Below are 19896 nucleotides of genomic sequence, written 5' to 3'. Positions count from 1 at the left end.
CTATTTGTCAAAGTCGAATGCCAGAACCCATCTTCCCGCGGAACAAGGGACCCCGTAAGAAACCCCAGTCCGTGGCATGTGCTGAATTTTATTATGGTAGTGACTGAAGATTTAATGTCTTTAACTTTGTATACAGAATTCTTTGTTTGTGATGCCATCTCTGAGTATTTTAATTCTAAATTACTATTTATTACTTTTATAGAAAAAGAGAATATTATATCTCAGGATCATATCTCAACAGTTTTGAAAACAGAAAACATTAAAAATATATAAAATATATTGTATCTGTCTTATTTTGAACTTCATGTTTATCCTTATTATTGATTTTCATCATCTGTTACATAACCAATATCTAAGAAATAGTATATATAAGCATATTTATGTATAAGTTTAATTACATATACATATAACAAAGACTTTTCTTCTATTTGGACAATTGAAAATAAATATAATTACTACAATATTATTCTGCCTTCTTGACACTCAAAATGATATCCATAACCTTTTAATATCATATATAAATAAATACTTTATCTGTCCTCTTCAGCTTTGTAGATACATTGGTGCCATTTCTTTACATAGTGTTACTTATGTAACACTATATAAAACAAAGCACTTAGTTACTTAAGTATTATGTATGTATAGGCTGATCATGACTTCCAAAATGGCATGAACCACTATGGTTTTTATTTTATATGTACATTATACTTACATTTGAAAATTATTTATTTGTCTGCTCTAGGTTTAAAATCACATGTGAGCCTATGAAATAATTAGTTCAAAAATAAAAAGATTTTGGTAACAAAGGCTAAGGATTAAAGAGATGCGTTTTTTTCCCTAGATTCATAGTATCTGGGGGTTATACATGATCCAACATTTTAGAGATAGTAAGTTGGATAGTAGAAAGAAGACCACAGACTTTGGAGTCAAATATGCATAAATTTAAATTCTGCTTCAAATAGTAGTTGAGCCAGATAGCTAAGTTCACTTTAAATAATTAAGTTGCTATTTTAATCTTTTGTATCCTGTTCTGAAAAAGATATATTAATCAAAATCAACTTCTAGGTCTAGCATGATAATGAAATAAAAACGTATATGAATGTCTTAGCCAGACACAGCACACCCTTAGACTTACCAATGCAAAGGCTAGATGTGATGCATATTCCTGTACCTAATCAAGGTCATGGTGAGAAGTGAAATCTCATTTACAGTGGCCAACTATGAAGCAGTCACAACGAAGAGAACTATGTGTGCATAATATTTTCTTATCCTCACAATAATCTCCTAATGGAAGCATCACAATTCTTACTCCATAATTTATTGAATAAGAAGACAGGTGAATTAGTGAAAAATTGAACATACATTTTAAAGTCTTTGTCCTAAATTTGCATAGTTCAAGTGACAGAACTGAGATTAAAACTATTAAGTTAGAATTATAGTGTTATTTCTACATCTTTATTGTTCCAGCTTCTACTATCCAAGAAAAGGGAGGTAACTTTAAAATAGATGGTATTGAATATAAAGTGCTGAATATAGTTTAGGAAAACTTGGAAAAAATGAGGTCATGAGACATGGCAGATGGACATTTTGGAAAGGGCTACTGTATAGAGAACAGTCAAGGAGAAGAGGCAAGAATTGAAATCAATGGATGAAATAAGGAACTATGAGAGAGTTTTCTCATAGGATGTATCTTGCACAAGGAAAGAATCCTAACTGCTGCCTTATAGAGGATGCAGTATGTATATCCTGGTACTTCCAACAAACTCTCTAAACTGTGGAGTCCTTATTTTGGTTAAACCCACAGAAGTCCCCTGATACAAAAACAAACAGAATTCAGGGTTAAGGTGCTAATTGTTCTGTGATACAGATCAGTTTTCAAAGTATGAAAAATGGACCTGACAAAACTAGTATCAAGTATAAAAGCCCTCACTTTCTCTGTGTGCCTTTCTAGTGTGTTTACTTTCTCCTGTCTTACTGAATATAACTGTCAGATTTACACAACTGTAGAAGCTAAGTCATTTTTATTTATTGATGGATTTTTTTTTGCTTTTACTTATACACTTTACATTCAGCTTACTGTCTCCTTCTAGGTCACCCCCTCTGATAATCCTTCCCTCCTTCTCCTCTGAGCAGGTGGAGGCCTCTCTGTGTATACTCCCTACCATGACCCTGGTACTTCAATCTCTGCAAGACTAGGTGCTTCCTCTTCCACTGAAGCCAGACAAGGCAGCCCAGCTTATAGGCAATAGCTTTTGGGATACCCTCCCCCTATTACATTTTTTTCGGGACCCATATGAAGGTCAAGCTGCTCATCTAGTACATATGTGCAAGGAGGCCTGTGTCTGTCCAGCCTGTGTATGTTTGGTTGATGGTTCAGACTCAAAGAGTCCCAAGTGTCCAGGTTAATTGACTCTGTTGGTCTTCCAACAGAGTTCCTATCCTCTTTGCAGCCCACAATTCTTCCTCCTAGCCATAAATATGGGTACCATGTTACACTCCCACTCCACAATCCCCCAAAAGCTAAACAAGAAGGAAGGCTCAAGCAAAAAAGCATGAATCTTATTTAGAAGGTGGACTAAAATAGTCATAAGAGGCAAACAGAAGGAGGGAAATTGGAGGGAGGAGGAATGGGGACAGGAATGGGAGATTCAGGATCAAGTTTGCTGAAGGACAGGACAGATGGATAGATGGCCATGAAAATTAATGGAAATCTGAAAATGACAGGGGTGAGAAGGTTGGAGACATCTTCAAGATGAGACAGGGACCTGGGATCAGAGAGGTGCCCAAGAATAAATGGGGGTGACCTTAGCTGTGACTCACTACATTAGGAATATGGAACCTCCAGAGGCTACCTGTAGCTGGACAGGTGGGAGCAATACAGACATCAAACCACCCACAAAACTTTCAGCCCCAAAGGTTTCCTGTATACAAGTAATGCAGGCATGAGGAAGAAAGCATAGATGAAGGGAATAATCGGCCCAACTCAAGACCCACCCCATGGGCAAGCACCAATTAATTACAACACTATTAATCATATTCTGTTATGCTTGAAGACAGGAGCATGTTGTTCTCTGATAGGCTCTACCCAGCAGCTGACTCAGGCAGATACAGACACCCACAGCCAAACAATGGATGGAGCCTGTGGAATCTATAGAAACTAAGACTTAAAAGAGAAAAGATAGTTTGGCCTAAAGATTTTGAAGTTTCAGTCCATACATGCTTATCCTTGTCATGTTAGAATGTGATAATCTACCAGTACTCATTATAGAAGCAGAAAGCAAAGAATGGCATTCATCTCATGACAACCAGGAAGAAACAGGAGGAAAGAGGAAGAGTAGGAGAAGAAAGATGAGAAGAAAATGAAGGAGAAAGGAAAAGGAGGAAGAGAAGAAAGAGAAGGAAGAAGAGGAGGAGAAGAAAATAGAATTAGAGGAGGAGGGGAAGGGGAGGGGGAGGGGGAGGAGAGATCTCTAGGGTCCCAATATCCTCTTCAGTGACCTGACTTCTGACCAATAAGCTGTATGTCTAGGAAGATCAATTACCATCTAGTTGCCACATGGGCTGGTAACTGAACTTTCACATATATAAGCTTTACGGAACTGATAATCCAAACCACAGTAGTACCTTTGGAAAAGAAACTCTTCTTTTCATTCAGGTGGTATACTTTGCATAACTATTAATTTTCTACAATTTTCATTTCTTTTCCATGGCTTTCATGAAGCTGTAATCATCACATGACAGAAAGATAATTTGTCCTAATATTGAGAATGAAGCCTGTTCACTACCAGATAATAAAGATATGATTTTAATCACAGTGGATAGATGCTGCTATCATATTTTCACTGCTTTTTGAAGTAAGTTATAGATAAATGATTTGCTTTGACTTCATGCCACCAAATTATTGCCACCAAATTACTACAAGTGAATATTTGTTTCTAAGATTCCTAGAACAGATCTATTTCTTTTACTCTAAAAACTATTGTACTTAGGATTTGTTAATGCATACTTTTATTTGTATTGTAAATTCTTTAATATTTTTTTAATTTATTGGGTTTTACTAGGTTTCATGACCATAAATAAGGCAAGCTGCTAACAGACAGAAGTTTTACACATATCTCAAGGTCATTTGTCCCACAGTAATTTCTAGATTAACATTTTGATTTAATTTATACCTTGTAGCCAATGTATCCTCTATAAATGTGTTTTAATATTTCTATATTTCCATATTTATTAGAATGTCCCCAATAGCTTGAGAATAAAGTTCACTGGAATTCTGTGTGTGTGTGTGTGTGTGTGTGTGTGTGTGTGTGTGTGTATCTGTATCACAAGTCTCTTATTTACTATAGCAGCCATTTGCCCTATTATAATTGTGTAGATTACAGAAGGTACTTAGATACAATTTTTCCAAGTACTATCACAGTTCCCACCCCTGGAGCAGAAGTAGCAGGATCTGGGCCTCCATGAGTGCTGATGGTTGTTGTAGACATGGGGCTTATTAGTATAAAGTGTACATAATTTACATTATGTTCCTCCTTCGGGAGATGTTCTCCCTGCCAAGGTAAATGACTCAATGATAATTAGAAGCAGCTTGAGGATGCTGGGGATGGGAGGCAAGGTTGTATCTCAGCAAATTGGGAAACACTGTGACATTCAGGATATCTCTTAAGGCTGTGGGAAAGAACTCTGAAAACACAAGTTCAAGTATATATAATTTCTTAACAATCCAAAATATGCAATATGAATGATATGAAGGGTTAAACAGACCTAACAGAACAGAGGCAGCTTCACTATGAGCTAGCTTGTCAGTAAAACATCAAGGAAGGAGATAAAAGCCATCCTGGGAGTGGTGATCACAGGGCAAGATCCCACCCAGCCATGTTTATCATTTGTGCTTACAAAGGCAGACATTTCTTAGTTCAAGGTCAGCCTGGGCCAGAGCTAGTGTAGGCCTAAGCAGTGGGGGAGATGGTGATCTCAGAGCTTATTTCCTGTTCTTACAAAGGCAGGGAGATCTCTGAATTCATTACTCTGTTAGAAAGTGTACTCTCTTTTATAAGATTCAAGGGGCTACAGTCATAAAATGCTACTTCATTGGGTAAGCAAAAGGAAACCTGGAATACATGATTGAATTGACATAAAAAAAAAAAAAGACTGGCTTTGGTTTGTAAGAGAGAGCTCTCTGGAGATCTCTGGAGAGCTGTGTTCAGTAGAAGACAAAGCTCTCAGCTTGTACCCAGGAATGGCTTCTAGTCTTACTTTCACTACTCCCCAACACCCCTTCCTCAGAACCCCTTTCCAAGATGAAGCTGGTCTTTGGCGCAATTTAGTTTTATTTACTTTTCCTCTAATATTTATTCTTTTATATAAGTAGAATAAAATTTTGCTAATGATTTACAAAGTAAAGTATTCACGAGAGTTCTGTGTCAGTTTTCTCCAGTTCAATAAAATGGTTCATTATCAAATAATTTAAAGCATATTTTATCTTTAAAGTTCTAATTATTTTGCATAGTTGGAAACTGAGTAAAAATTCTGGAGTAAGTTTATATATTTATTGCCTCAGTGTTAATGAAAATGAAAATGAACTCAAATTCTAAAGGATTTCAAGGCAATCCTGTGTTCTGTTTGAGGAGTGAAGTGCTGAGGCAATTCAGATGGAACATGGAGGAACATGACTATAGACACTCTGGTTCCTTACCTGAAATATAAATTTCTGTCAACACCTAGGATTATCTTGGTAGCCTTGTAAGATCTGCTATGATCTGGTTGTACTATATCTACTATCTATTTACCTTTATGTAGTATATCTATATCTACTTTCTTTTTACCTTTCACCAACTCATTCATTTCTTTTGCCCTTAATTAGAAAACAGTAATGAAGAAAAAGACATGACAATTAACCTTCTGTAACTAATTATTAAATTCTGTACATGTCAGGCATAATTAAAATGTTCATATTATGATAAATCATTAAGCCCCTAAGAGCTATAGATATACTTTGTTTGCAAAGATCTTGGTTTTCCTATTAAGATTAAGATGCATTTTTCTTTTGGTCTGCAGATTCTCCACTGCACTATTCTTGGTTCAGGTGTTATTGTTTGTGTGCAAAGATAAAAGCTATGAAACTAGATATATTTCACTAAGTTTAAAAAGATAATTTGAGAAAAATTTCAAGAAATTTTAAAAATTTTCTTGGCATTCCTAAAATTTATACTTTAGACACAGAGTAAACTAATGAGTGTCTGCTACATTAAAATAAAGGTACTTGTCTGTTTAGATAAATTAAATGACTATTCACACACACACACACACACACACTTGACAATGTCATATATATCACACATGATAATGCTATATGTGAAAATTGTCATATGTGAATGTGTTTGGGTATGTTGCACACTCGGGGAATCTGTTTCTCTTTGATTTTTTTTATTCCAGATGAAATAAGGTTTTTCCTCTTTAAGGCACAGACTATGAAGTAACTCACACTGTAAAGGAAAGTGTGTAATTCACAGATTCTCTTGTAGCTATCCTAATTGAAATAATAATTGAGAAATTTATTGAAAATCTTCACCCTGAGGAACTCTCAATTCTGAACATCTATGCTCCAAATGCAAGGGCATCCACATTCTAAAAGAAATTTTATTAAAAATCAAAGCGAACATTGTAGTGCAAGCAATAATAGTGGGAGACTTCAACACCCCACTCTGCAATGGACAGATCATGGAAACAAGCTAAACAGAGACACAGTGAAACTAACCGAAGTTATGAACCACATGGATTTCACAGATATCTATAGAACATTTTATCCTCAAACAAAAGAATATACCTTCTTCACAGCACCTCATGGAATTTTCTCAAAATTGACCATATAATCAGTCACAAAACAGGCCTCAACAGATTCAAGAAGATTAAAATAATTCCTTGCATCCCATTAGATCACGATGGACTAAGGCTGGTCCCCAATAACAACATAAACAATAGAAACCCCACATACATGTGGAAGCTGAACAATGCTCTACTCAATGATAACTTGGTCAAAGAAGAAATAAAGAAAGAAATTAAAGAATTTCTAGAGTTTAATGAAAATGAAGCCACAACATGGCCAAACTTATGGGACACAATGAAAGAGGTGCTAAGAGGAAAACTCATAGCTCTGAGTGTCTCCAAAAAAGAAACTGGAGAGAGCATACACCAGCAGTTTGACAGTGCATCTGAAAGCTCTAGGTCAAAAAGAAGCAAGTTTACCCAAGAGGAGTAGATGGCAGGGAATAAACTGATTGCTGAAATCAACCAAGTGGAAACAAAAAGAACTATACCAAGAATCAACAAAACTAGGAGCTGGTTCTTTGAGAAAATCTGCAAAATACATAACACTTAACCAGACTCACTAGAGGGCACAGAAAATCTTCACCCTGATGTCACAGATTCAGAGAATGTTTTAACATATCCACAATAAATACATCACATCACCCCATCTTCCTTCCTGATATGAGCATTTCTTATTTGACTAATGGTATTATTCTGTTCCCCATTGCCAAGGCTAAAATCTTTACCAGAGTCATTTCTTTTGCCTCATTTCTATTTTTTTGAAGGTACTCATCCATCACTTAGTCTTATTATTTCAGTTCCCACAAAATATACATAATGAACTTCTGTTCTCCAAATCAAGTTATTAGAACTTAGACTCTGTATTAGTTGTCTACTATAAAATATTAGTTGCCTTCTTCATTGTTGTACACTCATTGTCTGTGTTATCAAAGCAATATCTTCTATAATGTCCAAGTTCCAGCATGCAGTGGGAAAAGACCATATAGAATTTTGCACTGTTGATGTATTGTCAGTAATTGGCCCTGACTCCAACTGAATACAGGATCTAATTATACTCAAATCTAGAAAATAAATATTTGCTTCCAGCTTAATCCTTCCTGTGTTGTTACATTAAGCCCAATCCAGTGTCAAGTCTATACAAGATATCAGGGCTCTAACAATCAACAAAATAGACGTTTTCTGTTTTCTTTTCTTCCATGACATGTACATTGGGAAAAGGCTGACAATATATTTAAAAAAAAAAAAAAAGCAAGTAGAATTGGAGGCAACAGTTAGGAACAGAGTGTTTTTTATAGGAATGAACCATGACATTCTGTTATTCAAGTGTATAAAGCTGTCATAAACAGTGGAATTAGAACAAGAATAAACAATGTAACTAAAAGTGGAATCAAAAAAGTGTTGACATTTACCATGAAACATGAAGATGCTCTGAATACAAAAATTTGAGCTTTTAACACAGATTTTCAGAATTCCTTGAAAATGGGATTTGAATCATGTTGTTGTTGGATAGGTTGCAAAGGAGAATGTTTCCTTTCCACTTCATGAGGAATAAGTCAGAGTTCACAGGTCAAGTAAATATTCCACGTGTTACTAAGCTAGGGCTCCTATAGAGGACAGGTGGTTTACAAAATGGCATGCTTTTCAATTTGGAATTCATAGATGCTGTTTAGACTTTCCAGTCCCCAGAGGTGAAACAGATTCCTGTATGAACTGTTTTACTGGCTGTATCATCTCTGCCTTTACTGCTTCGTTTTTGTCAACTTGACACATGGGAAGTAGGCAACTCAAGAAGGAATTGCCTTCACCAAATTTGCCTGTGGCTCTGTTTATGTGGCATTTTCTTGATTAATGACTGGTGTGGAAGGTACTAGCACACTCTGTATGGTGCTACCCCTGGGCAGGTGGACCTAGTTTATGTAAGAAGTTTGAGCAAGCTTTGGCAAATGAGCCTGTAAGCATTGTTTTTAGTTTGTTTGTACGTTTTTATGGGCTCTGCTCTGGTTCCCATGCCCAGGATCCTGCTTTGGCTTTCCTCAGTGTGACCTAGAATGACATAATAAACTCTTTCCTTTTCAATTTTGTTTTGGTCAGTGTTTTTGTTTGTTTGGTTGTTTGTTTTTGTTTCTTGGTTTGTTTTTTCACAGCATGAGAAGGCAAAGTAACATGAGATATACAAAGCAAATGTATGAAGACCTATTTATTTATTTATATATGGATGAATAACTCTGTTCTTTTTTAATTAAATAAGCTCTTTGTTGTTGAAACAAAGTCACATTTTAAATAATAACACAATAGCATAATGTGTTTTTCTGCTTCAACACAGGCCATTATTCTCACTTCAAAGTGTACTGTTGCTTAAAGGGTTACATATAAATTAGATTCTCTTCATGGAGAATACTGACTGAGCTTTGGGAAAACAGATAAGAAAAGAAAATATTAAAATGTGCTACTTCCCAACATCTGGACCCATCAATAGATATTAGAATCAGAATCTGATTTTGTTAATCATATTTACAATATTTGTTTATTTTAATTGTTTCATTTCCCAAATGGTGCATTCTATGTTTTTCCCCCAGGAGATTACCTGTAATTTCAATCAGTTTTCACAGATGCATCTCTCCTTTACATAAAAGCTTGGAGACTAAAGGTCATATGCAAAAAAGCTTCTTCAAATGCATACATAATATCTTAAATATCTATTGAAAACTAGAGGAATTAACTAATGAATGTGATTTCTTCAGACTAGATTACAATCCATTTAAAAATGTTTCTCATTTCTGATATACTTTATTAAAATTCAGTTAAAGATTTGGGCTCCAGTTCAGGGGGAGGCCCCAAGGTCTGACACTATTACTGATGCTATGATGTGCTTACCAACAGGGGCCTATCATGATTGCCCTCTGAAAGACCCAACAAGCAGCTGAAAGAATCAGGTGCAGGTATTTACACCCAGCCAATGGATAGAAGCTGCTGACCTCTGTGGCTGAGTTAGGGACAAGCTGGAAGAAGCTGAGGAGTAGGGTGAACCTATTGGAAGGTCTCAACTAACCTGGACCTCAGAATCTTTTAGAAACTGAGCTAGCAACCAGGCAGCATACACCAGCTGATATGAGGCCCCTAGTACATATACAGCAGAAGACTGCCACATCTGGACTCAGTCAGAGAAGATGCACCTAACTCTCAAGTAACTTGGGGCCCCAGGGAGTGGGAAGGTCTGGTGGGGTTGGGAGGTTGGGGGACATCCTCTTGGAGATGGAGCTGGGTTGGGGAGGAAGTGTGGGATTTGGAACAGTTGGAGGGTAGATCAGGAGGGGTATAAAGTCTGGACCAAAAATAAAAATAAATGATTTTAGAAATTGCAAAAGCAAAAAAAAAATTAAAATAAAAAAAAAAAGATTTGTCCTTGGCCTACTGGGTAGAATAGATGTCATGGAGGGTCATGTTAGTTGTTTTTCTTACTGATTCTATGAAAGCATTGTCTCAGTTAATACAGCATCATATAAGTATAAGTAACCTCTGTTTTGCTCTCTGAAGAGTGTTTGGAATAGGTTAATATAGACAAATACATTGGGAAATGGGCCCAGAAATGTATTAATATCCAAATGGTGACTAATAACTCCATTGGGGGGAAGATAAAAACAATGTGATAAACAACTGAATCTCTTCACTTTGAGTTTCCCTGTTCCTACAGGTAACCCTTTGCACATTTGCTCCCATAAGTGATACCAGTAAATTTGTCTATTTTATTTTATTTTACTTTTTTGTGGGGAAGGAAAGGGTTTATTCAGCTTACATTTTCCACACTGATGTTTATCACCAAAGGATGTCAAGAATGGAACTCAAGCAGATCAGGAAGCAGGAGCTGATGCAGAAGCCATGGAAGAATGTTACTGGCTTGCTCAGCTTGCTCTCTTATAGACCCCAAGACTACCAGCTCAGAGATGGTACCACCCACAAGGGGCCCTCCCTCCTTGATCGCTAGTTGAGAAAATGCCTTACAGCTGGATCTCATGAAGGCATTTCCTCAACTGAAGCTCCTTTCTCTGTGATAACTCCAGCCTGTGTCAAGTTGACACACAAAACTAGCCAGTACAATTGACCCATTCGCACCTTGACACACAAACATATCACTATTAAGCCTCAACCCTTACTTTTTTATTCATCCCCAAGATCTAAATAACTTTAAATGTCCCACAGTCTTTTCAAATTCTTACATAATAAAATTTCATTCTCTTTAAAATATCCAATCCCTTTTAAAATTCAAAATCTTTTTACACTTAAAAGTCTCTTAACTGTGGGCACCACTAAAATACTTTCTTCCTTCAAGAGGGAAAAATATCAGGGGACAGTCACAATCAAAAGCAAAATCAAAGTCCAACTGTCCAATGTCTGGGATCCACTCACAATCTTCTGGGTTTTTCCAAGAGAGCTGGGTTACTTCTCCAGCTCTGCCCTTTGTAGCACACACCTTGACTTGGACTTGGTAGAGTCATTACTTTGGTCTGCTTTATAGCTTGGATGAGTAGATAGATGTTTATTCTTCTTGTGAAAAAAAAATCTGACACCATGAATTACTACCCAAGAATGGGGATACAATTAAAATTGCATTGTATGATTTCATAAATGAATCTACAGTTATTCTGAAATTGTATATTTTACTTCATTAAGTTTCATGTTTATTAAGTTCTATATAGGGCTGGACACAATTTTACCCATTATATGATGATTGATTGTACCCTTGAGTCTGATATTAATGTTGTTTCACATTTTCAGTAATTTCAATTTATAACATGCTTGATTACTTCCAGGGAAATGAGAATTAGCCATTCCATTAATGTAGATAACTTCATGATTTTGAGATACTTTCCAAGAATTGAGGTAGTATAAAGAACATAAATCAAAACATAAAAATACATATTCATATATCCAACATAATTATTGCTTGTAATTTTTCTCAAAGTTGATATATTCTGTTTTCTTAAATTTACAAGGTAGGCAAAATAGTGAAAGTCAAAGAAATTGATGACTTCCAGTAACAGCTTAACATTCCATTTGTAATTAAAATAATATTTCCACTTATCTCATCTCATTAACATCCTTAATTCCTTCCTCCATCTACCTAGTCATTCACTAGTATGAATTTTATCTCCTCTGTATGTAAAAATGTATAATCATGAAACATAGTTTTTATAATACAAACACATATACAACATATATATTCTATAACTAATCTGTTTACTTGATATTTGCTCTTAGAATCAACAAGCATGTATAAATACATATGGATCATAAGCCCAATAAATAAAAATCTTTGCATTTTTGTATGTTCTCTTATAATATAGCTTATTTATATGAAAATTTGCTATTTGGAACAATTCTGCAGTAAAACAACTACATGATTTATTCAATAAACTTACCAGGTGGTCAATAGGAGTACTACCTAAGCCAACAGTATAAAACTTTAAATTTCGATAATTTTTCAAACTGACTTTCATAGTGATAAAGTAAATTTATATTCTCTAAAGAATTTATAAAATTCCCATTTCCCTGCAATTTCACCATTTCTAGGCATCATATTTATCCTGCCAATAGTATTAGTAGTAGTAAAATGGTTTTAATTTTATTAGAAATACAGTTAAACATATCTGAGCCTTATAATAAACTATATAAAATATAAGGTTCTCTATGTATTCATATATGCATCTCGCATATATACATGTATACATATGCATTTTTGCAGATACATAAATTGTTGAAGTATGACTTTTAACTTTGCCCTTGGTCAAATATATTATACTGAGCACAATTCTGATATTTTTGGCTTTTTTTCTGGCTTTTAGTTAAAAATATGGTTAACTTTCATAAATCATTCACTGTATTTCTTGGAAATTAGTCTCAGTGGCTGAAATGTCAAATGAATACTTCCCATGGTTGATTTTATATTAGAACAAGTGTCCTGAGCCATCTATCTGACATATTCACCTTGAGACTATATCTCTTTTATGTGAACACTCCCTCAGGCATGGCAGATAAACTCAGGAGAGCCCTAAAGATAGCTTGCTTTGATGTCACATTTCTTTGCCATAAGCCCTTTCTATTCTTGTATTTGTCAGGAGCATGTTCTTGCTAGGTGCTTCTGGGCTAGTCAGAACTTGTTAAGCTAGAATTATTGTTCCTAAATACATACATGTAAGTGTACCATACATCATAAGACATGTAACTTCACAGTGGAGCCCTTATTACACCATAGAGTGTATTTTCCCTTATGTAGTTTTTGATAATAATATATTTTGGAGACCCCAAATTGAAATATAAATTAAAAATTCATATACATCTTGCTAAAATGTTTATTTCCCCAGTCCATATGAAAACATATATCAATCCCAAGCTAAAATAACTTTAACATGATGCTTTCTGAAAGATTCTCAGCATTTTAGGAAGTACTGTTCTATGAGGATGCCGGTGCCTCTGGAAAGACTAGATTCGATATCAAACTGAGATTCAAGCTCCAGCACAAAGAGAAAGTTCTGCTCCTGCAAGCATACATTTCTTCCTCTGAGTAATGCAGATAAAAGTTTAGAAACGATCTCCAAATTGTTTTCAGTGGACTAATCCACTGACATTACAGGAGATTGGTCACATTCAGGATGATATGGCTTTAGACTTGATTTCCCTAAAGGTACTCTCATGACACAGGCCCATCTCAGTAGCACCAGCAGCTGATGACAAAGCCTTATTTTGTGGACACTTTGTGGAGACACTGTATATCCAAACCAAAACAGTAGTTTGCCTCTGTACTTTGAAAAGGTATATTATAAAATTCTGTTAATGATGTGCTTAGAAAACAGTTCAGTGATTTAATGTTCCCAAGTATCATCTAGGTAATATTCAGGATGATCCTCAGGATATCTATATATCTATATCCATATCTATATCTATATCTATATCTATATATATCTATATCTCCTCTTCTGAGAGACTATTTGTACATCAATTTTAGTCATAAAGACTCTGAAATACCATAGGCTGTTGCTACTAGTTTTGTTTGCTTCCTCTGCCCAAGAAGAATGTACCTGTCTATTGCTGAAAACTTCAGACAGAGAGCCCAGTGAACACAAACTGGATCTGACTTGAAGGTCTTCTTCCTTTGGTACTGGATGATGTTATGCAAGTTGCCAAAGAGGAGAATCAACCAACACTAATGCCTAGGCTTGATATCTATAGACTACAATGACCAGCATAACACCATAATCCTAAGGGTACAGTAAGTAGTGGTACACATACCTTGATGGTTACTAAAAGCTCTCCAAGTGGACTTAAGGATCACTCAACAAGAGAAAAATCATCTTGGCACTGGAAATACCTGCAACTAACCAACTAACCAGGAAGAGAAAAGTCATGGATCCTCAAGAACCTACAACTACTACTTTATTAAATTAGCAGAATCCCCAACCACATTCTTAGTATATATCCTTATACACACAGAGGCATGTAATACTTCTCTATCAAGGAAATTTTTACTTCTAACAGACAGAGAGACCATTACAAAACACAAACACACATACACACACACACAATTAAAAATGAAGAGATGTGGAGTCCATTCCCAAGTGATATATTTACAACACTAATTCTGAACCTAAGGCTCATGAACATTGTAAAACAGGACAGAAAGATTGTAATATCAAGAGGAATGGAAAGTTTGCTGTGTATTTTACAATTGACAGAAGTTATAACCATAAAATGAGAAATCATGGCTGCATAAATATGACTTGAACAAGAAAGATCCAATAAATGTGTATGTATAAAAGAATGGATACTTATGGGGCCTCATCCCTGTATAAATAATTGCAGACCACTAGAGAATTCTCGGACCAGGAGAAATAGTCTTCCTAAAGGAGTACACATCACATGATTGGCCCTGAAAACTAATGCATACAAATAGCATTTTATATATATGTATACATACACACACACACAGAGAGAGAGAGAGAGAGAGAGAGAGAGAGAGAGAGACCATGAATTTGAAAGAGAGCAAGTGGGAGGGGTTGTAAGGAAGAAAGAAATGGAAAACGTGATGTAATTTTATTATAGCTTCAGAAAATAAAACTACAATAAAAATTAAATGACTTCCACACTAATAGATATTAAACTAAAATTGAATTATTTACACAAACATTTACTATCAAGATCATAAATCAAAGTAATATTTAAAGTTTTGGGAAACAGAAAAATATAGCTTCTACAGGTCCAAGATTCTTATATTTAAGCCACAAATAAGTCTGTATGTTTTTGTAAAAGTGATTATTAACTCCTAGTATGTGCCTTGCATACATAGATTGCTTCTTTATTATTTGTGAAAAAGCTACTACATCTTTGACACTGATGTATTTATATTTTAAGAACATGTATATCTATGTCATAAAATATTCTATGATTTCCAAAACATTCAACTTTGGTCACAATTACAAATATCCCTAATGTAAAATATCTTTCTATAAAATAAATACACTATCCTCTCTTACTTGTGACACAGATGCTTTAAAAAAATTTATTTATATACTTGCTTTCAACAGGAAAATGTAGATATTAGTTTTTAGATATAGACATGGCCCATGTTTAATTAAAGAAGCTATCAAGCTACGATAAACATTTAACACATCATGATTCTAGAATAGTTTCCTTAAAGTATGGCTTTGAAGAAATACACAAAAGAGACTCTGTAACAATTTAAGGTTCACAGAGCCCACATTATAATTCACTTGCCAACCAATGCTAGCTAGCCACATCTACTAGCAAGATTCTGCACTGGAGTACTACTTTTTTTTTTTTTTTTTAACATTTGAGGAAAGTGCATTAATACACCACTGTCACTTGAAGTTGAAAGCTCGTTTTTGAGTTTTTCTTGGTGTTGTATATTCTATGCTTTCTAGAAAATATATTATGGTAATTAATTATCTATTACCACACTATCTATACTATACTCTCAGGGGCCTCTAAACATATTTTGTTCTTTACCTGTTTATCTGGCTTTCCTACTAACCCTGGCTACTATTGGTACCTCTCCTGAATCAATACTTGTTCAGTCTCTAACATGTTGTACAGTTAGAGTTGTACAGTATGTAGACTTTTGCAATTGAATTATTTCACTTAGAAATATGCACATTATGCTTCTCTATTATTTTCATGCCTTGAAAATTCATTTCTTTTTAGTGTTAAGTAGTATTCCCAGGACATCACAAATCATTCACCTGCAGGAGGCACCTTGGTTGTTTCAGTGATTTAATAGATATGAATAAATCTGCTGTAAACCATTCATGTGCACATTATATTGATATATACTTCCAACTCATTTGAATAAAAACCAGAGTACATCTGATAGATGACATGGTATCATTAAGAAACTGCCATATATCTCCAAAATGTCTGTATTAGAACCAGATATGATGGAGCAAGCTGTTTTCCCACACTGCAGAAACGGGCAAGAAGGTGGCATAAGTTTGAAATGAACAAAGACTACATTGCAGATTCTGGACTAGCCAGACCTTTAGAGGAAAACTGCCTTTATTTTAAATATTCTCCCTCCTTTTTTGAGATTATAATGTAATTAAACCATTTCCCCTTTCATTTCCTCCCTTATCCCCTCTTTACCTTTTCTCCTCTCTTTTAAATCCATGGTCCATTTTTCCTTAATTATTATCCCATGTGCATATATATATATATACATGTTATATGGGACATATAAATCAAAAATTCCCCAAATCCTAAAATGATGATGCAAATTTGATTGCCCAGAAGCAAAGGATAAACATTTTTGCTGCTTCATGTCTTTATTAGCATGTAGTGTTGCCCACTCTACACTTACAAAGATTCCTCATTGCTTTAATTTGTTTCTTCAAAGACACACAAAGGTCAAAGATGTTTCTGTTGTTGATTTGTTATTTGTATGTCTCATTGATGAGAAATCTATTCATGACTTTGCCCTGGGCATTGTTTTAAGTCAAGATTTGCAAACAAGATTGACAAATACATTTCTTCATATTTTAAAAGGAACAGTATGGTCAGGCAGTGGTTGCATACGACTTTAATCCCAACACTTGGGAGGCAGAGGGAGGCAGATTTCTGAGTTCATGGCGATCCTGGTCTACAGAGTGAGTTCCAGGAGAGCCAGGGCTACATAGAGAAACCCTGTCTCAAAAAACCAGGAAAAAAAAGTACAGTATGATGTTTATACAAGCACACATTATGAAATGAGGACAACCGTGTATATTAATTTCAATCATATAATGTTATCAACTATACTCAACATCAGAATTATTTAACAATAGGAAATTTATAACCATTTACCAACATTCAAATATTTTACCCATATTGGACTCCTTAGAAACCACCATTCTATTTATTTTCTGTGAAAATGCCTCTTCCGGGCATATCTAAACTGCTGCTATGTTACCACAGGCAGCCAACAACATCTATGAATTCTAAACTTACTTTAATGTGAGAATTTTTATTATTCTTTTATGCAAGTATACTGCAACATTCCTACCTGTGATCTTTGTAGATAATAATATTAATCAACAGTGTCAGAAGGTCAGACACATCCGCTTGACTCATTATTCAAGTGCAATCATGGGATATTTATCTTTATGTGTCTGGATAATTTTACCTAATATAGTAGCATCTCCCAGATTCATCCATTTTTAGAAAATAATCTGATCTACTAGGCTCACTTTTCTTAGGTTAGTGTCTGCTTTTTGCTTTGCAGATTTGGGATGACAGTTCTTTGCCAGATGTATCTTCTGCAAATATATGCTCTTGTTCTGTGCCTTATCTGTTATTCCTTACAATGCTTTACATAGAGTAGACACTTTAAATTTTTAATCAAGTCTATCCCATTAATTATTTCTACCATGAATCATGTCTTCCGAATTCTAAAAGCCATCATTATTACCAAAGCAATTTCAGTTTCTCCTACATTTGCTTCTATGCATTGTGCAGTTTTTATATCATAAATTTACATTTATGATCAGCTCTGTGTTATTATTTGAAGGCATAAGATCTTTGTCATTTCTTTTTTCACCTGGCTGCCCATTTGTTTCTAAATTTGTCAAAAGTAATTTTCCCCTTTGTTTTGTCTTTGCTTTCTTGTCAAGGTCCTATTTGCTTTATGTGGTTCTTCTTTGAGCTTCTAATTCTGATGAACTGATTGACTTATATTCTATTTTATCAATATAACATACTGATTATCACAGTACTCACAGTAAATCAAATATGATATAAGTCATGAAATCAGACAGTTTTGTTTAATTCTGTTCTCTCCATCTCAAGAAATTGACTATTACTTCATTAATTTGCATTTCCAAATTAAAGTTGTTGGTATTTGTAATATACATTAAAGGAGTTTTGCTAGGATTGTGTTGGCTGCAGATTGGTTGAGAAGAATTGACAATAGTGATGCCTTTTAACCATGAATAGGGACAGTTTACCACTTATGGTGCTCATTGATTTCTTTTGTCAGAATTTTGTAGCTGTCCTCCCATACATTATACATATAATTTACAGATTTCTACCTATACACTTCATAATTTAGGTGCTAACATTAATATTGTATCTCATGTTTCACTTATTTGCGGCTGGCACATAGAAAAAAAGTTGCATTTTATCTTAAAAGTTTTCTCTCTAGTTTTAGGAATTTTGTTATCATTGCTGATTGGGCTATGTAGGCAATCATATTATCTGTAAAGATTTTTCCATTTTTTTCAATCTCTGCAGTTATTTTTTCTTTTATTGTCTTCCTTATTTAGCTGAGACTTGTAGTATGATGGTGCAAGGGGATACAAAGCCTGATACAACCATCTCCTATAATGAGGCAAGACTTTAAAATTGAGGGATGTAGACACTAACCCAGCCACAAAACCTTCGACAATTTGTCCTGCCAGCATGATATGGTCCAGTAAAGGTGAGACAGAAATTGAATGGCTAGCCAAAGATTAGTCCAATTTGAGACCCATATCAATAAAGGGAGTCTAGCCCTGATACTCCCTGGCAGACCAGAAACTAGAGCCAGAAACCAAGGATAGAAGCAAACATGTCCAGAAGAAAAGTAAACAAAAGATTCCTAATGGTATTCTGCTATATTCTGTATTCATAGACAGGAGTCTGGCATAATAAACATCATAGAGGCTCCATCCTGCACCTAATGAAAACGGATGCAGAGACTCACAGCCAATCATAAGGCTGTACTCAGTGAATCCTGTGAAAAAAGGGAAAGAATGGTGGGAGGTGCCAGAAGGGTCAAGGATACCACCAGAAAACACACAGAATAAGCAAACCCGGACCCATAGGAGCTCACTGCTGAACCAACGGTTAGGGAGCCCGCACAGATCTAACCTAAGCCTTCTGTCTGTAAGCTATAGTTGGGTGGCATGATGTTTTTGTGAGACTCCTAACAGAGGAAGGGTACTGTTTCTTATGCTTTTGCCTGACTTTGTGACCTTTTTTTTTTTTTTTCTCCTACAGGGTTGCCCTGTCCACTCTTAATGATGGGATGTGCCTACACATATTCTAACTTGATATTCCCTGTTTTATTGATATCTATGGGAGGACTGTTCTCTTTTGAAAGGAAATGGAAGAGGAGTGGATGGGGAGGTAGAAGGAGAAGGACAGGGAGCAGAAGAGGGAGGGAATACTGCTTGGAATGTGATATATGATGGAATAAATTAATAAAACAAAACAGAAACTAAAGATTTATTCTGTAATTTTTCATATTTATATAGAAATGTGTTTTCTATATATTTCTAGGTGCTTTACAGTTTACCAGTCTCCAGTAAGTAAATTATAGCTTAAGTTCATTCTAAAACTATGATCATTCCATAATTTATTCATTATATTCTTTCAATATATATTAGGATATATTTTAACAAAATTTCCTTTAGTACCTCCAACTATACTGAATTTTCCATAAAGCCATGCATGTACATTAATGAAAACCTCATGTGTTATTTTTGTGAGAGAATTAACTCTAAAGATCACATGTGGGGAGAAGTGGATGGCATCATCAACATGGAT

The 19896-nt window shown here is 35.1% G+C and overlaps 1 long non-coding RNA gene across 1 annotated transcript in view; it reads left to right on the top strand.

Annotated features, from left to right (window-relative positions):
• LOC116069574 overlaps positions 1-19572 on the top strand; it is a 96339-nt gene extending 76767 nt beyond the window's left edge. The window contains exons 3-4 of the long non-coding RNA XR_004110038.1: positions 18633-18787; positions 19348-19572. This is a non-coding gene — a long non-coding RNA (uncharacterized LOC116069574). The remainder of the gene's footprint in view (positions 1-18632; positions 18788-19347) is intronic.
• The last annotated feature ends 324 nt before the right edge of the window (positions 19573-19896 follow it).

This window comes from Mastomys coucha, unplaced genomic scaffold, assembly GCF_008632895.1.
Source record: "Mastomys coucha isolate ucsf_1 unplaced genomic scaffold, UCSF_Mcou_1 pScaffold22, whole genome shotgun sequence".
NCBI lineage: Eukaryota > Metazoa > Chordata > Mammalia > Rodentia > Muridae > Mastomys > Mastomys coucha.
Note: the sequence above shows the minus strand (reverse complement) of the source record. Positions and strands in the feature narration are given on the sequence as shown.